The sequence below is a fragment of the Rhinolophus sinicus genome, linkage group LG03 (genome assembly GCF_036562045.2).
Source record: "Rhinolophus sinicus isolate RSC01 linkage group LG03, ASM3656204v1, whole genome shotgun sequence".
NCBI classification, from domain to species: Eukaryota; Metazoa; Chordata; class Mammalia; order Chiroptera; family Rhinolophidae; genus Rhinolophus; species Rhinolophus sinicus.
In genome coordinates, this window is record NC_133753.1 from 88474248 (window position 1) to 88493649 (window position 19402).

At 36.7% G+C, this 19402-nt stretch overlaps 1 pseudogene; it reads left to right on the forward strand.

Annotated features, from left to right (window-relative positions):
* The window catches only part of LOC109458478 (rho GTPase-activating protein 17), a 93424-nt pseudogene extending 75760 nt beyond the window's left edge, over positions 1 to 17664 (forward strand).
* The last annotated feature ends 1738 nt before the right edge of the window (positions 17665 to 19402 follow it).

Below are 19402 nucleotides of genomic sequence, written 5' to 3' on the forward strand. Positions count from 1 at the left end.
TCTGTGTAGATTGAGAATTTAAATTGGGTTTTAAGATTAGTCATTTAGAGTTGCTTTAATTCTGCTGTGTAGAATTTTAAAAACATATTTTAATCAGTTTCCTAATTTTGGAAAACTCTGAACAGTCCTTTCATACAGGTTGAATTTAAGTGAAGTATAATAGGGGCTCAAAATGAGTTAACAATCCATATTAGGTCATTAAATCTTATATGCAGATAATTATAGATTTATAGGTAGGCAAGCACAGTCTACAATTTTTAAGTGTACAAATATATTTGTTTTGCCAATATTTTAACAAGTTTATTTTTACTTACCAGGTATATTAGTTACAAAAATATAAATCCAATAGTTATTGGAATTCCTAAAACATACTTTTCAATATTAAAGGAAAGTTTGCTTTCATTGTTAACACATAGACAAATACCACATCTTCACTGTGTTATTTGAATGTTATTGTTCTTCATATTTCATTTCTGGATTCTAGGCTAGGCATAATGTGCTAAAGACCATTCTTCCAGAAATCCATTGACTAGGGTCTGGTACAGCTAAACTCAAGTACTTATATGACACTCTTTATTTATCTCTCTTTCTTCAGGCATAGTTTAGGTGACAGTTGTTTACTGCTGATCCCTTGGCAATTTGAATATATTACACCACTGACTCTTTGCATGTATGTGACTGATGTGAAGTATACTGTGAGTGTAAGTCTCATTTTTTTCTAGGTAGTTTGCAATTTCTTTTTGTATCCTTTAAGTTTTTAAGATTTATTTTCTTTTTGTAATTTAGGATTTTCAAGATAATTTATCTACGTGTAAGTGTTATATCTGAAGACTGTTTTCTTTTGTCATTTCTAGAATATGTTATGCCATTATATCTTTGAAAAACAATTCCCCCAAACTTTCTCTATTTGTTTTATTCCTCATGAGGTTTAAGTGTGTTTATTATGCTTTCATTTCAGCAAGTATTATTTCCTGTGAAACATAATATTCACATTGTAAGGTTTTTGAAGTTACATGAGTGGATGATGCATAAATTATATGAAGAATGAGAGTTAAAGCAAGGACAAAACAAGAAGGAGCAGCAACATTTAACAATGGGAAGAGTAAGGGTGTGATATTATGATTCATAATCAGAAATATATATTCAATCTTCATCCAGTTTCTGGCACAGAGCTCCTAAAACCCTTAGGATTTCCTAAGTGAGGAAAGCAAAAATGAAATATGTCTTTTTGTTATGTTATTGACGTGATCTTTGGAAAGACAGATAACTTAAGTATGGGGATGGTTGCTAGGGGAGCCAACTTTGTGATAAGACTAGACCTTCTAGGGATGGAGAAGAGCTGGAGATTGAGTTCAGTCATCAATGGCCAATGATTTAATCAATCATGCCTATGTAATGAAACCTTCATAAAAATCCAATAGGAAAGGATTCAGAAAAATTCCGGTGTGTGAACATGTGGAGATGTAAGGAGAGTGGCAAGCCTAAGAGGGCATGGAAGCTCCTAGCCCTTTCCCCTTACCCTATGCATCTCTTCCATCTGGCTGTTGCTGAGCTATATACTTTTATTAATAAACCAGTAATCTAGTAAGTAAAATGTTTCTCTAAGTTCTGTGAGCTGCTCTAGCAAATTAATGGTACCTGAGAAGGAAGTTATGGTGACCTCCCTTCCAAAGACAGGTGGTCAGAAACACAGGTGACAATGATGACTTGAACTTGAGATTGGTGTCTGCATTGGGGAGGGGAGGCGGTCCTGTGGGACTTAGTCCTTAACAAGTGGGATCTGATGCTGTCTCAAGGTACGTAGTGTCAGAATTGAGTTGAATTGTAGGATACCCAGCTGGTGTCAAAGAATTGCTTGGTGGTGTGAGGATCCATCCCCCATAATTGTAATTGATGATCAAAATTATTAAAGGGGAGCTCATAAAAAGACAAAAGCAATAGCTCAAGAATTAGGATGAAAATCAGAATGAGTGGTACTCGTAAAACTGAAAAATAAGATTGTTACTAAAGGAGTAAATTTTCACTTAAAAGGCTAACTCAAATGTAGTGTGAATGGAAAAGGATGTATAGGATTTAGAAACAAGGCAGTATTTTGAATCTTGACAAGAGCAATTTTAGTGGAATATTTGCAGATATATGGCAGTTCAGTAAGAAGACGGTGAGAACAAAATAAATAATGCAGATAGATAATGTGAACAACCATTCAAGCATTCTACTGTCTGGCTGAAATTAGGAGAGAGATTATTATGGTGCAAAATTGAGAAATATTTTTTATCATTGGAATATAGAGTTGATTTGACTGTGTGTAAATACTAAAGAAGCAACCTATAAAGAGGAAGAGTTCAAAGTCCAAGGAAAGACACAGACAATGAATAGGTTGTGTTGTAAAATGGGTTCCTCCATTAAGCAGCCTCTAACATGAAACTTGGCATGCAGGTTTATTAAGGAGTACCCATGGGATAGACAGCTGTGGAAGAGAGATAAATTGGGCAGAGGGTAACATCATCTATGATACAAACCCAACAGCATCCTCAAGCAACTTCACCAGGAGCTCTATATTTGTAATGGCTTTTCACAATGGTCACAAATTAGGCTAAAATGGCATCATACTCCTGCACTGATCAGTTATTGGCCTGGAAAGTGGAACTGAGGCTGTCACTAAAGGTACAGTAGCAGCTGAAGGCTGTCTGCCAACAACAATGTCAGTAGCTAGGTTCTATAAAGGCAAGAGAGGTTGTTTATCCTAAATACAGATAAAATAAAAGCTTTGGATAGGTCAAGAAAAAACTTTTCCAATAACACCAAAACCAGCCTTGTGAATGGCGTGGAAAAACATAACTAGTTTTTTGGTATATACCTCATACAAACAAACTGGAGGCAAATCCCTAATGGCTAGACAGATGATTAGGAAATAATAATTTGGGAAGAAATGGTAATCTGAAGTTCAAAACAAAGGGGAGGGGTCTGGCATCAAGTGAAGACTGGAAGGCCAATCAGGTTAGGTAATCAAGCAATAAGAGGATCAAATGTAGATTAGCAACCCTAGAAAGACTATGGAGAGTGTCAGAGAAACTTGACCACTAAATATGGGATGGGGAAATGGGTAACTGCATTCATTTCGAGTGCCTTAAGTGCTAGAGACTACGCTAAGTGTTTTACGAGGAGCAGCATAGCATAGCGGTTAAGAGTAAGGGCACTGAAGCCAGAGAGCCACTGCTAACAATCCCGTATTGCTACATGCAGTCTGGTGATCTCAAACAACTTATACAAACTTTCTGGGTATTAATTTGCTTTTCTGTGAAATGGAGTTGAAAATAACATTAATAAATTTATTTGGATTGTGGCAGGATTTCATGAAAGTTAATATGCAAGCCTTGTCAATGGAGAGGTGATTGATACTATCATCACAGTAATCATGTGAAGTAAAGCAGAAACCCCAACCCTCAACCATGGGGTGAGGCACAGGGAAAACAAACAAACCATCAAACAAGCAAACAAACAAACAAAAATACACCTCACTTATTGACAGTAAGAGAGAAGACAAAATTTGGAACTGAATAAGGGAAAGTTTAATGCTGAGCCATTCATATAATGAACCTCTAATTGGCAAGATGAGTTCCAGAATGTGAACTAGGTTTCAAATATATATGTGGATGTGGGTTGACTAATTGCAAAATAAACCAGAAAACTATTTCACAGCTAATTATAAGTGGTAAGACTAACACTTACCAAGCACTTGATATATGCTAGTCATTGTTAAAAGCACTCTATGTATATTATTTCATTTAATTCCCACAGACATTATGTGAATTATTTTTAGAGAGATACATAGAACATTTAATTAAGTAAGGGAAATTTTGACAGTGATAACTGGTAACAATTATTATACTCTTGCAGAAATCATTCACTGGATGTGAGCTGGCTAAGAAAGGAGTGTATATTATGATAATATAATAATTTAATGACACAATTTGAATTCCAATAGAGGTTTGCCTCATTTCAAAGTCTGTATGTGCTGTTATAAGTTGTGTTGCATGTGTGTTCATATCACTGCAGGTAGCTTCATGTAACTAGAAAGGGGGACATATCTAAAATGAAGGAGAAATAAGAAGATAAATAAGGACAGGAACATGATTTTACTGACCCTCAAAAATAATTAACTTACATACATATGTAGAGATATTATTGCATCAGTTATGAGAAATAAAAATAAGCTTGGCATATTTCCTGGTGTATTTGTCTTCATTTCCACCGTGTTTCCCCGAAAATAAGACCTAACCAGACAATCAGCTCTAATGCATCTTTTGGAGCAAAAATTAATATAAGACCTGGTATTATATTATATTATATTATATTATATTATATTATATTATATTATATTATATTATATTATAGACCAGGTCTTATTTTAATTTTTGCTCCAAAAGACGCATTAGAGCTGATGGTCCAGCTAGGTCTTATATTCGGGGAAACATGGCATTAAATGTTAATAAACTATGTTGTGTTTATACGCTTATCTCAAAGTTTCTTCTGCCTTCCTCACTAGAAAGAAACAGTAGGAAATGTCCACTGGCTTGAACCTCCACCTGCAGAGTGCAGGATCGTGGCTTTCTAGGAAGTCCACTCAGAACATGTGTGGGACTTTGTAGAGAGTGCACTACAAGTGTTTGTGTATGTGCCCCATTTGAGTGGACCTTGATATAATTGCTATTATTACAACTTTTTCTACTGAGAGTGGTTACAGCTTTGTAGAGCATAAAATCAAGCTAGTGTCACTTCTTCACTATGCACCTTAGCGCTGGCAAACTGCCTGGCTTCACAGGGCCACCTAGTCTCCCTCACCCGTTTCTCTGCACAATCAGTCTCCTGCTCTGTTGTACAGCACAGTTCCCACTTGGGCTGTTGGTGATGTCCACTAAAGGCCAGTGTGAGGGGATGGGATGAACACCCTTTTACCTTCAGCTTTGTACTTTATTAGAGGATTACCAAAGTACATCCACATGTGCCCCAGTTCTTTATGGATTACGTGTAGTACTCTCTTGCCTTAAGACCTAAATGGACACCTAAGGTCCTGACACTGGAAATGACTAGTGTGACAGACAACATGCTCTATGTCAAATTATAGCTTCCAATAATGAGTAAGGGTTCACACTGAGTTAAACCTATTTTGCCGGGATCCTTTTCTCAGAAGATGTCACCTCAGTCTTCATACCTCAAAGGCTCTGAGTCCCAAATCTCCCAGATATAGCAAGAAATATGTCTGAATCCCAATGCCTGATATGTTTGTGCTTGTGTGTGTGTGCATATGTATATAGTATAGTCATCTCTCTTGTGATACTCTTTTAATGAGAATAAAGATATGCCTTGATGTGGTTAAATTATAGATATTCAACACTGCTATAAGAATTTACCAGTCAAAAGTCATTTAAATTCTCCTGCATTTAGAATAGAGATTATAATTAGCAGTACATTTTGGGTAATGGCCTCCTTAATGCCATAGTCACAGATACCCCGCCAAAATGTGGGTGGCTTGATTGGAGTCATTCATTGGCTTGCTCCATCTACACCCTGCAGAGCAATTTACTCCCTCAAATAACCATCCTCTACTGCTAAAAGCAACAATGTGTCATACAAAGTAAATTAATATATAAATTATTTGCTTATATCAACAAATCCTTAATTTGATTCAATACAAGAAATTTCTAATAAATCTGAATTGATATCTTCTGATGGAGAGATAATTTGATCTACCTTAAGATGAAAATACTCTTAAAGATTTCATAAATGATATGTGTATTAGCATCACAAAGTAGCAGTGGTAATTGAATTTTTTATACAAGCTGCTTTTTCATCCACTTTAGGAGAAAAAATAAAATAAAATAAATAAACTTCCATCCAGATCTAATGCATAAGGGTTTCTCATGGAAGTCAGTCAGTGCATAATTTATTTTCTTAGCCAACTCATAAAGCTCAAATTGTTATTGTAAGAGATTTTGCAGTCAAGATGGCGGAGTAGATGAACACTGTGCTCACCTCTTCTCAGGATCACATCAATACCAACAAAACTACAGAACAATGATTATTGAGAATCACCTGAGGTCTAGCTGAAACAAAGTGCTATAACTAAGGTCATACAAAAGAAGCCATCTTGAGACTGATGGGAGGGGTGGAGATGTGCAGCAGGCTGGTCCCACACCTGAGTATGACCATTAAAAATCGGGAGGAATATCTTGGCTGCGGTGGTCCCCCCCAGAGGAGCGAAGGGTCCCAGCCCTACCCAAGCTCCCCAGCCCAGGGTTCCAGTGCCAGGAAGAGAAGTCCCCATAACTTCTGGCTGTGAAATACCGTGGAGATTGTGGCTGAGTGAGATGAGGGCAGCCAGAGTCCCAGGTTCTCCTCTTAAAGGGACCAGGCATAGATTTACTCACTGATAGACTCACTTACTCTGAGCTTCAGCACTGGAGCAGCAGCTTGAAAGGTGCCAGTGACATATGGGCAGGAACTGTATTGTCTAGCTGCAGGGTGAGGGCTGCAGAAGCATTTTCTCCTGGAGGGAGGAGCTGGTGAAAGCCATTGTTTCTTTTTGAGCCCTCCCCCACCCCTGTGTGTAGACACGTGCAGACACCATATCTGAGTCTCCATCAAATTGTCTATCACCTTTCATCTGTCCCACCCTAGAAATTCTCTGAGACCACGACCCACCCAACTTTTGGGCACACCCAAGCCACTTCCAGTGATTTTCTGTACAAACCACCTGTCTTACCTCATGTGGCAAACTTTCCTAAAATCTCTTAAAGGGTCACAAAACCCAAACAAGCAGCATCACCCTTCGGCATGTCCCACACCTCTGGTTGAGCAGTCCTAAGCCAGGCACTAGCAACAACTAGCCTGGGTTCACGGATTGCCCTCTTCCAGGCATTTCCAAGCCCCCATGTGGATGGTGGCCATCTATGGATCGCTTTGTGGCTTATATCAGGTGGCCCCAGGCAGGGCACATGTTACAGTCAAAATTGGCATGCCTAGTGGCCAGCTTCAGACAAATCGGGAGCATCATCCATCTGTCTCCAAGGATGACACACCCAAAGGGCAGACTGGGCAGTAACCAGAGACCCACTATTACAAACCTTATTCTGTAGGATCAGCCCTTGAACCACATCTTCTCCACTGTAATCACTGCCACTCTTCACAAGCAATCAGCCCAAGGGTCAATCCCTCCCTCCCATTTACATGCAAACAGAAACCAAGGCTCAACTACAACAGGAGGGCATATAAAGACCATACAAGGGACACACCTGGAGCATGTGGCTCTGGACACCAGGAAAATTGCACCACTGGGTTTTACAGGACACCTACTACATAAGGCCACTCTACTAAGACCAGGAGGCATAACAGCCCTACCTAATACATAGAAACAAACACAGGGAGGCAGCCAAAATGGAAAAAAAAAATCAAAAATATGAATAATAAAATAGTAATAACTACATATCTGTCAACAATTATTTTAAATATAAATGAATCAAATGCTGCAATAAAGATATAAGTTGGCTAAATGGATAAGAAAATAAGACCCTTAGATGTGCTGCCTATAAGAGACTTACTTCAGATCAAAAGGCACACACAGACTGAAAGTACAGTGATAGGAAAAAGATATTTCATGAAAATAAATACAGAAAGAAAGAAAGAAAGAAAGAAAGAAAGAAAGAAAGAAAGAAAGAAAGAAAGAGAAAGAAAGAAAGAAAGAAAGAAAGAGAAAGAAAAAGAAAGAAATCTTAGGTAGCAATACTTATATTAGACAGAATAGATTTTAAAATAAAAGCTATAATAAGAGACAAAGAAGGATCCAATAATCCCACTTCAGGGTATTTATCTGAGGAAACCCAAAACGCTACTTTAAGGGGACATGTGCATTCATATGTTCATTGCAGCATTGTTTACAATGGCCAAGATGTGGAGGCAGACTGGGATGGATGAATGGGTAAAGAGTATGGGTTATTGCTTAGCCATGAATGGGAATGGGTTTTTGCCATCCGTTATGGAATGGATGGATCTGGAGGGTGTTGTGCTGAGTGGTGTATATCAGACAGTGAAAGACAGATGCAATGGGATTTTGCTTATATTTGGAATCTAAAGAACAAAATAATACAAACAAAACAGAAACAAACTTCTAGATACCAAGAATATTTGATGGTTACCAGATGATAGGGGTACTGGAGGTAATTGGAAAAGGGGAAGGGATTAAGAAGTATAAATTGGTTATTATACAGTTGTCATGGGAATGTGGGGTATAGCATAAGGAAAATAGTAAATAATATTGTAATAACTAAGTGTGGTGTGAGACGGATACTAAATATATGGGAGTAATAGATAAGAGAGGCTTGGGGGATGGGGTGAAGAAGGTGAGGGATTAAGAAGTACAAATCGTTAGTTGCAAAATAGTCATGAGGATGTAAAGCATAGAGAATATAGTCAGTAATACAGTAATAACTATGTATAATGTCACATGGGTCGGTACCAAACGAGTCAGCGAGATCACTTCTTAAATTACATAAATGTCTAACTATTAAGTTGCACACCTGAAATTAATATAAAATAATATTGAATGTAAAAATAAAGTGTAAAATATATATAAAATTTAAAAAATAAACATAAAAAAGTGATTATAATTTGTAAATTATTGGGATTTACCCATCTCTTTTTGTGTTCATGCCTGAGTTCAATTGTTTAGATTTGAGGACTTAGCTGTTAACTTATCATCCATTTGAACATGAAGATGTCAGTTAAAATTTTAAATTTTATATTTATTTTACCCTTCATTTTCTCATATCATAAAATTAACTAATACCATCATTATTAGATGTAAAGTATATGCCACTCTACTAAGACCATAGTAGCAATGCACACTGGTCTATATACTAAAGTAATCTTGATAATTTATTAGCTTAAAGTGCTTCAGAGGTACAATTATCATAAGTAATTCAAACTTTATTTAGTAAATGGATTTCAAAAGGAGATAATTGTGTGAAAATAATGTGTATATTGAGTTCTTCAATGAGATTTAAAGGATAGCATCTCTTTTTTTTTAAATTAAAGTTTATTGGGGTGACAATGGTTAATAAAGTTACACAGGTTTCAAGTGTATGATTCTGCAAGAATCACTAACATCGAAGATACAAATCTGGAAATGACACAGATGGAAGAAGAGAGAGACTTGAGACTTAAAAGAAGTAAAAGAACTCTACAAGAACTTTCTGGCTCCATTAGAAAGAGCAACATAAGAATAATGGGCATACCAGAAGGAGAAGAAAGGGAGAACAGAACAGAGTGTATATTCAAACAGAGAATATATACAAATTAGTCGATGAGAACTTCCCAAACTTGAGGAAAAAACTGAATTGTCAAATCCAAGAAGCAAATAGAACACCTAATTACCTCAATCCCAACAGGCCTTTTCCAAGGCACATTGTATTGAAGCTGTCAAAAATGAAGAACAGAGAAAGAATCCTCAAGGCAGCCAGGGAAAATAAGATGGTAACCGTCATAGGAAAGTCCATTAGATTATCATCACATTTTTCAGCAGAAACTCTACAAGCCATACGGGAGTGGAATAAAATATTCAAACTATTGAAAGAAAAATTATGAGCTAGGTAATGGCTGTGTGTGATGTCAGAGGGGTAGTGGATGGGGGAAGGGGTTTGTCACTGTGTGAGGATATATAAATGATAAATGTCTAACTATTGCATTGTTTTGTGCATCTGAAATTAATAAAAAATGTTAAAAAATAATATATCCAGCAAAGATATCCTTTCGATATGAAGGAGTAATAAAGACCTTTCCAGATATACAGAAGCTGAGGCAATTTTCTAACACATGACCTGCATGTCATGCGGGATGTCATGTGCGGTCTCTGGTCCCACTCCCCACATAAGAATGCAGGACATGGTGAGGCCAAAAAGGAACACCCATGGAGCCATAGGTAGGGGAGACATACCACTATATTCTCGCTGGCGGGTGGGTTGGAGACACAGGAAGCAGGAGCCACACTATCCTCAAAATGCCGTCCATTTCTCTGTGCCAACCAACCCCACTTGTTAACTGCAATATGCGCTTCCTAGCTCATCCACCATCTTCTTGCTAGCCCTCATTTTCTGTTAGCATAGCCACAGCAGTTATATTAGTGGCCAGTGGCTCATTGGTTACAGCTGATGGCCAACTAGCCACAGCTGTTGGCCATCCAATCACAGTTGATGGCCATTTACTACCTGAGCCAGCACCTTTCTATGTGAGGCTGAGAGCCTGGAAACTGCACTCCCAGCTCTGTCCCCACACTGCACTATAAGAAATACTGAAGGATGCTATTTGACCTGAAACAAAGAAGCAAAAGAATATGAACCATGAGTGGTATTATGGACAGAAGCAGGAAATAGCTACCCCTACACTAAATAGGATACTATACACTTGAACATAGCATCTCTTCTACACCAGATCTGAAAAAAATTAGAAACAATGCAAAGGAATGGTAGAAGGAGATCAACATATTTAGTGTTATTTATACTAAATCTTTGGTTAGATGCAGTAGGAGTTCGAATACTGAACTCCAGAAACAAGCTGACTCAGCCATCCAGTTACAGGCAGCACCAATTAGGGCAGGTTTCCCAAGATAAGAAATTGAAAAGATGAAGAAGCAGCTTTGTAGATTAAGTCCAGTGATTTGTTTTTGCAGATTTAACAACTAGTTATATCATTCTACTGTGGAATGAATAACGAAGTTAAAAGATGTCATAGTTGTGCTTAGAGAAAGTACCTCATCTTGATAACTGATGTAGAAAAGGGCATTCTTCTAAAAATTTGGTTCCTGAGTCATGTTTTTCTCTTTAAGAAAATAAAAATTACGATAAAGAATCACAACATTCATCATGCTGAAGTTTCTCCCTTGATTATTTCATAATCTAATTACATGCAATATTACTGAAATTCCTTAAAAAATTGGTCAAATAAGTAATCATTTCTCAAAATCTCTTTATGTCCTCCTAAAGTCTAAATTGATTAAAAATGCACAACTTCAATAATTATATTATTTTTATATTATTAAGAACCAACACTTACTTTTTTTAAGCTTGTAAACTATGTTAACTTATACATAGAAACTAGAATTGCTGCAGTGGGGATAGCAGTAGCACCCATCCCATAGAGAAACGGTAGAGGTCATCCATATAAATTACTTAAACAATGTAAGCTATATAATTAGTGATCTTTAAACATTTTCTATAATTGTTATAATGATTATAATGGCTATTGATGGATTGCCTTTGGCATCTATTAACTTAAAAAGAGAATACAGATTATTACAATATGACATAGCACTAGAGAGCATAAATACTTTTTTGTTGTTATTCTGTGAACTCTCAATTATTCATTCAAAAATAGAGAATTGTTTAGGAAGTATTTATGTTTTTCTTAAAATGTGTTCTTGCAAATGAATCTATTTGCTCTTTTCTGTCATACAACAGCGTATTTGACAAACCTGTTTTATAGCTGTCTTCTTCAGGATCCGTAAGTTCCATGAAGACTTTGTCATCCCTATGGCCCTGCATTATATAGTGCAGGACAATGAGATGTAGCTAATAATTACCTGTTGAATAAATGAATATTTACTGAAAATATTAATACAATTTATTTTTTTTAGTTGTATTAAGACTAATAGGTTATCTGAATCAAGGCGCAATCCTTTTGATGATCCTATGCATTTATATAATCTGTGAAATGTAAGCCTGGTTTAGAAATGCAGATATATGTAAGAGCATGACCAGAGAGGTCTGAGTCCTGGGAGAAAACTCCCTTCAGAGACTGCAATGCACTCACTATCTGCCTCAATTCAGCTGTGGGGAGGGTAGTTTACTCCTGAGACGCCTGCCAGGTAAAGCCTGTCTAGTTGCCTATAGTTGGGCCTAAAAAAAAATCACACATGGGTTTTGGACTCCTTGCCCACCAGTGCTATATTTAAATTTGCATTCTCCTAATAACTAATAATGCTGATTGCTTCTTTATATATTCATTCATTGGTAAAATATATAAGTTCCTCTTTGAAGTCTTCATTAAAGCATTTTGCTTATTTTGTCATCTCACTATTGATTTACGGGAAGTTTTCACATATTCTGGAACCAAGTCTTTGGCCAAACACATAGGTATAACGTTTATTTTTTTCACACGCTGTGGCTTGCCTGCTCATTTTATACCTGTGTTTGTTGCATAACTTTTTTTTTATAATTGTTAATATTTATTGTTAATGTTTCCTGGGTCCTTTCTATGATATCTTAACTCTACCAAGTTTGTAAAGATATTTTACGGTGCATTCTTGTAGAATATATATACTTCCAGCTTTCAGGTAAATGTCAAAGATCAGTCCCAAATTGTGTGTAGTATGAGATAGTGGTTCATTGCTTTTACATACGAATATCCCACTGCATCAGAACAATTTGTTAAAAACGCATCCTTTCTCCATTAAGTGGATTTGATGATTTTAAAAAAAAACCTTTGGTTATATAAATGTGTGTCTATTTCTGGACACTTTATTTGGTTCAATTGATCTGCTAATCAATCACCATGTCAATACCACAATAAGTCTGGATTATGAATTAGTGTGCTTTCTCAAAATGTTTAAAATATTTCTTCAAAAGTATTTGGGTATTTTAGGTTCTCTGAATTTCTACGTGAATTTTAGAATCATTTTGTCAACTTATAAAAACAATTATTCTGGAAATTTATTAGGATTTATGTTTAATAATTTCTGGGATAATTGATATTGTAACAAAATTGAATCATTGAATTCATACACATTATATAAATCTCAATTTGTCCGTCATCTTTGGCTTCCATCACAGTTTTGTATGTATTACTATAGAGATCTTATACACATTTTGTTGCATATGTCCATACACGTTTCATATTTTTCAGTATTTTTGTAAATAATATTTTCATTTTATAGTTGTTTGTTTATAATATACAGACTTACAGTGAATTTTAGATAGTGATATTATAACAAGTGAAGTTACCAAATAAATTCCAGTGGTATTTTTTTATATCTCTTAGGCTTTCATGTATAGAATATTATCTTCACTGTGAGTAAAACTGTTTTATTTCTTCTTTTGTAAACTGTATACATTTTATTTTCTTTCTTTCCACTGTTGAACTTGCTAGGATCTCAAACTTAATGCTAAATCAGAAAGGATGAAAGTAAAAGTCCTTACCTTATTCTCAAACATATGAGAAAAGCTTTCATGTTTTTACCAACAAGAGCATAAACACTATGTTGTTAACTGTAAAATTTACATAAATTGCTTTTATAGAATGAGAATGTTTTCTTCCTCTTTGCTTCAAACCCATTTATAACTATATTATTTTGAGGATTACCTTTCTAAAGGCAGAAATATTCAAATATTTTGGGCAAACAAGGGCATGTAGGATGAAGTAGGAATCTGAGGGTGAGTACATAAAAATAATACAGATGGTAAAACAAAGAATAGCTACCATAGAACATTGACTCTTTTCTTAAGAGAATGTCTGTACATCCACTATAGAAAACAGACACACTGCCACAAAACTGCCTTTTAGCATCTCCACAACCAGGGTTTGTATTTTTGATATCATGTTTTTAATCAGATGCTACTTACATTCTTTGCATAACTGTTCCGTCACGTTTTCTTAAGTAAAATATAGTACTTAGAATTGTGACAAATAAATGGAAGAAGAATATATGCAAATCTTCAATTCATCCACTGGCATAGAGCAACGTTTCAATTTTTTAATTGCTCTAGTAGTGATGTTTCAGATGATGAAGATCATAATCATGATTATCATGAAGATGGTGATGATGGCAAATAATAATTATTAAACACTGGTTACACAGTTGTGTTTACTGCCCATGGTAGATTGATAAAGGAGAACTACTGAACCCAATAGAAGGAATAAATAACTACTTAAAAATAAAATATAGTACCCTCGCGGAAAGTCGCAGCAAGATCCAAGCTACCTTCCATACAAGATGTCTCATGGTAAAAATAACGGAAATTTTAAAACAACAATATAAAATTTGAGTTGACAATGAAAACTGCTTAAGAAGCTCCTGTACTTTTTCTCTACAGTTATGTAAACTGCCAGTCCTCTCAATCTAGTGTTTTTTATTCTAGTTGTTCATTTTTCCCCTGTTTCATTCTAAATAGGTAATTTATCACACACAATATTTCAAATTGAAATGATTTAAATTGGGAGAACAAGGAAACACAAGTAAAATAAGTTGACTAGAGTTTGTATACATGTGCATGAACTGAAGTTCTGCACTTTTAGTGGAAGAGGTTCATTTTTAGTTAAAGCTATCAGTTAAAAGCCAAACAATTATGTAGTTTAATGACTAGACAAAATAAAACACAAACAACATTTTTTTTTTTTTTTTTTAGAAACCCTTGGAAAGCATTCAGAAACCTAGGTGATAGCTAACAGAGAAAATGCTAATAATGTAAGATGAACTTACGTTACAATGTTCTTACATTACAATAATTATAGCAGTATGTTTGGAATGTCTAGGTAAGGTGTTCACGCTACACCAAAGCGGAGTTGGGATAAAAAATTCTATAGGGTCCTTTGTGATGAAATTCAACTCTATGATTCTGTTTGGTTTTATAAAAATTAAGCATACTTGAATATCTCCTTATTCCTTTGAAATTTTCCTCATGCATCTCCTACTATAGATCAAATTCAAAATCAGTATGTACACTTTTTCCTCAAGCAATAACTCCTTTTTATCAAGGATGACTATCTTTTCTTCAGAGAACACCAATCGATTTATACTTTTAACAAAAACAAATCATTATTTACACAACTGTAATATATATATTTTTCCCCCTGAGGAATGGATGTAAGGAAGTAGTTGTTCATCCTATCTGTGATAAAATTCACCAATGCTTATGATTTGAAAAAAAAAAAGGACAAATTTTTGAGCTGACTTTACTGTTTGAAAATTAATGCTAACAAGTGTTCAGAAAAGATACTTAATTGAAAGAAAATACTTTATGAAACTATGTCAACTATGTAGATAAGAAGTGACAAATACTGCAGTTATTGAGTTATTTTTCAATAAAAATCTATGTTATTGGTATGTGGTATGTGAATTAACAATTAGCATGATTGGTGAGAGAACCAGTAAAAATGCTGCCTAGAAAATATTTTCCAGAATGCCTCTGTTCTTTTGTGTGTGAATTAATAATCTTTCTTTTTGAAATGCAGACTTTGACAATTTAACTGTCCATTTGTCATTCCTGAAGGATTCTGACTGATAAGTTCTTCCTGTAAACTTGATTACTTAGCAATGCTGAACTTGCAAAATATAAACAAACTCTAAATATTTTCTCAAATGTGCATCCACAGCATTGCTGTCTTTACAAATTCAGGTTGTCTAAAGCCTTTTTACTACTCTACTACGTACTTGACCATTCCAGCTCCATATAATATGAAGACTGAAACTAATGCTCATAAGTTCTCTTTGTTTCATGCACAAAATAATGGCATTGGTGGCGACAATAGAGTAGTTACTAAAGTCAGTATTAACTGAAAACTGGATATCAGGTAGAGTGCATAGAAGTTAGTTATATCTCAGAAACAAAATCTCTTAACTTCCATTTTAATATTGATGTTTAATTTTTAGTGTATGTAAAGAGTATGAATGGAATGTTTTCAGAAAGGACTTTAACAGAGGAGAAAGCAAGTTTTTATTTTGGTAGCATATATTTCACCATTGTTAAAGAGATAAGTCACTTTCAAGGTTACACTTCAGCAATAACCAAGTTAAAATTAAAATGTTCTTTCAGAAATGGCAATAAAGTAACTCTATAATTATTTCTTGAAAGAAAAAACAATACATCCTAGAAAGAAGATTTTCTCCTACAAAGATTCAAACTGTATGGGTATTAAATGTTTATATTTGAATTATGCAATTTCAAAATAAAGTGATATCACATACATTCCATATGTTTTCATACTTCTATATTTCACCTGATAGAAGCATCACGCTTCCATGAATCCATGCAAATGGTATGATAGTTTAGCCAAACTCAACTTGGAGATACTACCAGAGTGCAAATTGAAGTCAGATGGCAGAAATGGAAACACAAAAACGGAAGTAGGGTTGTGCTCCTAGAAGTGACAAATGACATGGCCACTAGCCAGCCTAGGGAGCCACTTCTGCTGCTGCTGTTGCTGCCCTGTCGGATCTGATCCCCTACGGTTAGGCTGGCTCTCCTGCAGTAAAGAAGTTCAACCACACACGAGCAGCTGGCCAACCAACCGTGGGCAGAGCTGAGAAAACAGACAACCTCTGAGAAGATCTGTTACCCCTCAAGCTTCATGAACATAGTGCAGTCAATGTGCCACCATTCCCACAAGAGCCTGATGATGTGCTTCCAGGAGCAGCGTGGCATCGATGCCAGAAGAAGCACAGGGTAAGAGCTTTGACATTTCTCACTCAGAATATGCAAGAAGCATCAGCTCAGCTCTAAGACTTTCTCTTGGGGAAGATGCTGGATGCATGTGGAGATGCCAAACATCCAGAAACAGAAGAAAGAACTCATTTAATGGTTTTGGACTGTGAACTAAGCTCACAGAGCTTCAGGAGTCGGCTTTCAGGGGCTTTAATCAAAAATAGATACCATAAAGAAAGAAATGGGTGAAGCTGGAAATACAGTAGACCAGCACAAAGATCAATTTGCAGCAGTCATGTGAAACTATACGGCCAAAGAAGGGCAGTGTAACACATTCTTCAGATCATTACTAGAAGCCCAAGCAGATTACCAAAGAAAAGCATTAGCTGCCTTAGGAAGGACCCTCCCTGAAATGTGAGTTGATTAAGATAAGTGGGTGGGAATCAGCTTTGGGACCCCTTTGAAAGAATCCTTGAGGTCGTTCCACTTGAAGCCTATGATGTGCTGTTCCTGGAGACCAACATGGAGAAGAATGTTTTTTTTTTAGCCAGGGCTGGGGACTCCAGTTTCAAAAAACTGAGAGCTGATTTAGACCGTCCTGCTTCTCACCTGCCTAAGTTTTATTCAGACCCCTGTGTAACAGCAGTTACTTTAAAGTCCTAATTAAAGGAATTGCCTGAAATTTTGATGACTTTTTATCTGTGTGAATAATGGACACAAGATGCAAGTGTGCAGGATTAAGACAAAATATATTCAAGATTTATGGAAAATATGTCAGAAGTTACCACCACAAAAGTCTGTTAATTTTATGTACGCGTATTTAATCGTTATTGTGGAGTTTGCTCATACCAGCAGCATTAATAAAATGCTCCCAGAAACACTGCAATCATTTCAGTTTCTAACACCTTATGGGTCAAAAATGAATGAATGCTTGCTGAAATGACTGTAGCTACATCCATTCATGTGGTTAGTGATTGAATGGATCATCCAACATGCCAAATGGTTCTTCCTTAAAAAGGTGAATTTGATGTATCAGTGGCATTTGTACCTCTCCCCACCCAAATCCCAATCACTCATCCCACCCTGGAAATGGCTCTAACTCAGGGCCCTGGAGAAGAAGTGGCCTGCCAATACTGTGGTCATGGAAGGAGATTTGGTTAAGAAGGAGACTTTAAATGTGAAGCTGATGGTTTTATAGGGTAGCACTCTAAAAAAAAAACCACATATCCCCAGATTTTCAGCTGCCACTCCCACCTCCCAATCACATCACCTTGGTTTCAGTGCACCCTCCCAGAGGACCCTCCCAGCGCTCGAGGGCTGAAAGGAAGACAGAGGATAAGAGTATCCCAAACATTGTGGACACACTGGAACAGGTGCTGGGCCCAGGCTACAGTAAACTTCGAGTCCTTCAAAACCCAAAGACTTGTATCTGTAGCTGATATGACCAGGAAGAAACTGGAGTCAGATAACTATTGGTCAAAACGAGGCTCAGGCAGCTGCTAGATCCTATTAGATTTCTGTTGGCATGGTTCACAATTCCTTTGGTCTTAGCATTCATACTTTGCTCTGAACTCTTAAAAATCCTGCTCCAGTACTCCTGAAACCAGGAAAACCTCCCCTTGGCCATTTGGGGACCAGAGTTGTCCAAGAATATCTTAGCATTCACCCAGTCTCTCACTAAAGACATCTGTCAGAGGTCTTCCTTGCACTCATCACACAGGACAGGCTCTAGACCTGTCCTCCACTGCCTCCCAGCTCTCTGCACCCTGGAGGTACTCCAGCAGCCTTTTTCCTATATGAATTCACACCCTCCCACTGATACAGCCCCAACCTAGGCTAGCCTCTAATACATATCAAATTGGGTAGCCAGGGGCCTCCCAAGCCAAGGCATTGCCCAGTGAGCATGGACTTCTCACATTTCTCCCCAGAGTCCAATGCCCCCATACTCCACCCAAAGAGGATAATCTCAGACTGCTAGCTTCTTGGACCCAAGATGTGAATAACCTGGAGACTGTGCAGTCATATAGTGGAACTTTATGAGGACTAAGACCAGAACCCAAGCCAAGAAACTGACCAAATATGCCCCACCCCCTCATCTTCCTGGTGCTTTTTCAGCCAGGGATGACAATCTCAGCAACACTGCACTGACAGCTTTCAAGATAGTAATGGATATATGACTTGCCATATTATGTAAGAACTGAAGTTATAATATATAGTGACACCAATTCTAGGTTTTCCGACCCACTTGGCAGCATCTTTCAGAAATGCACTCATATGCAGCAAGCACAGATTGTCTGGCTGTATTTTGCTGTTAATGGACAATGATCCAGAGAGTACAGCCTCATGGAGAAAGCCACCTCCTAGCCCTTGACCTCTTCCATCCGGATGAGTGGCAAAAGGGCAGTCAACCATTTATCTTTACAGAACAAACAGTGAAAAGCTTTCATTAAAAGTGGGAAAAAGAACATCTTACAGTGCAAGACTTTGCCTTTTGCCCAGCTGGAGGAGAAAGTGGAAGCTAGCACATAAACTGAATGACCTGTGCCTTGGAAAAGGTGATTTTCTTTAAATGGGAAAGAAAGCATGTCAAAGCAAAAACAAAACAAAATATCTAGACTGGAAAGAGTACTTTTACTGCGATGTTTATAGGGAACTTTAGTCATGGCTGTTAATGCAGGTTGTACCAGTAGCAATTTGAAATGAATAAGAAGGAATGTGTTAAACATTTATTTAATGAAATACATTCATTGTAAATTCCCGACTTCTAGCTCCTGGACTTTCATTCTTATACATTAGAAAGGAGTTTCCTGTCCTTCACTCTTGCTGCAAAACAATTTTGTATCAAGTATGGGCTATTTCTCCCCAAATCTCCTCAAACCATAACTACTGGTGTTGACTTGGTCTTCATTTGTTGGTCATTAGCTGGAAGCAAGGGA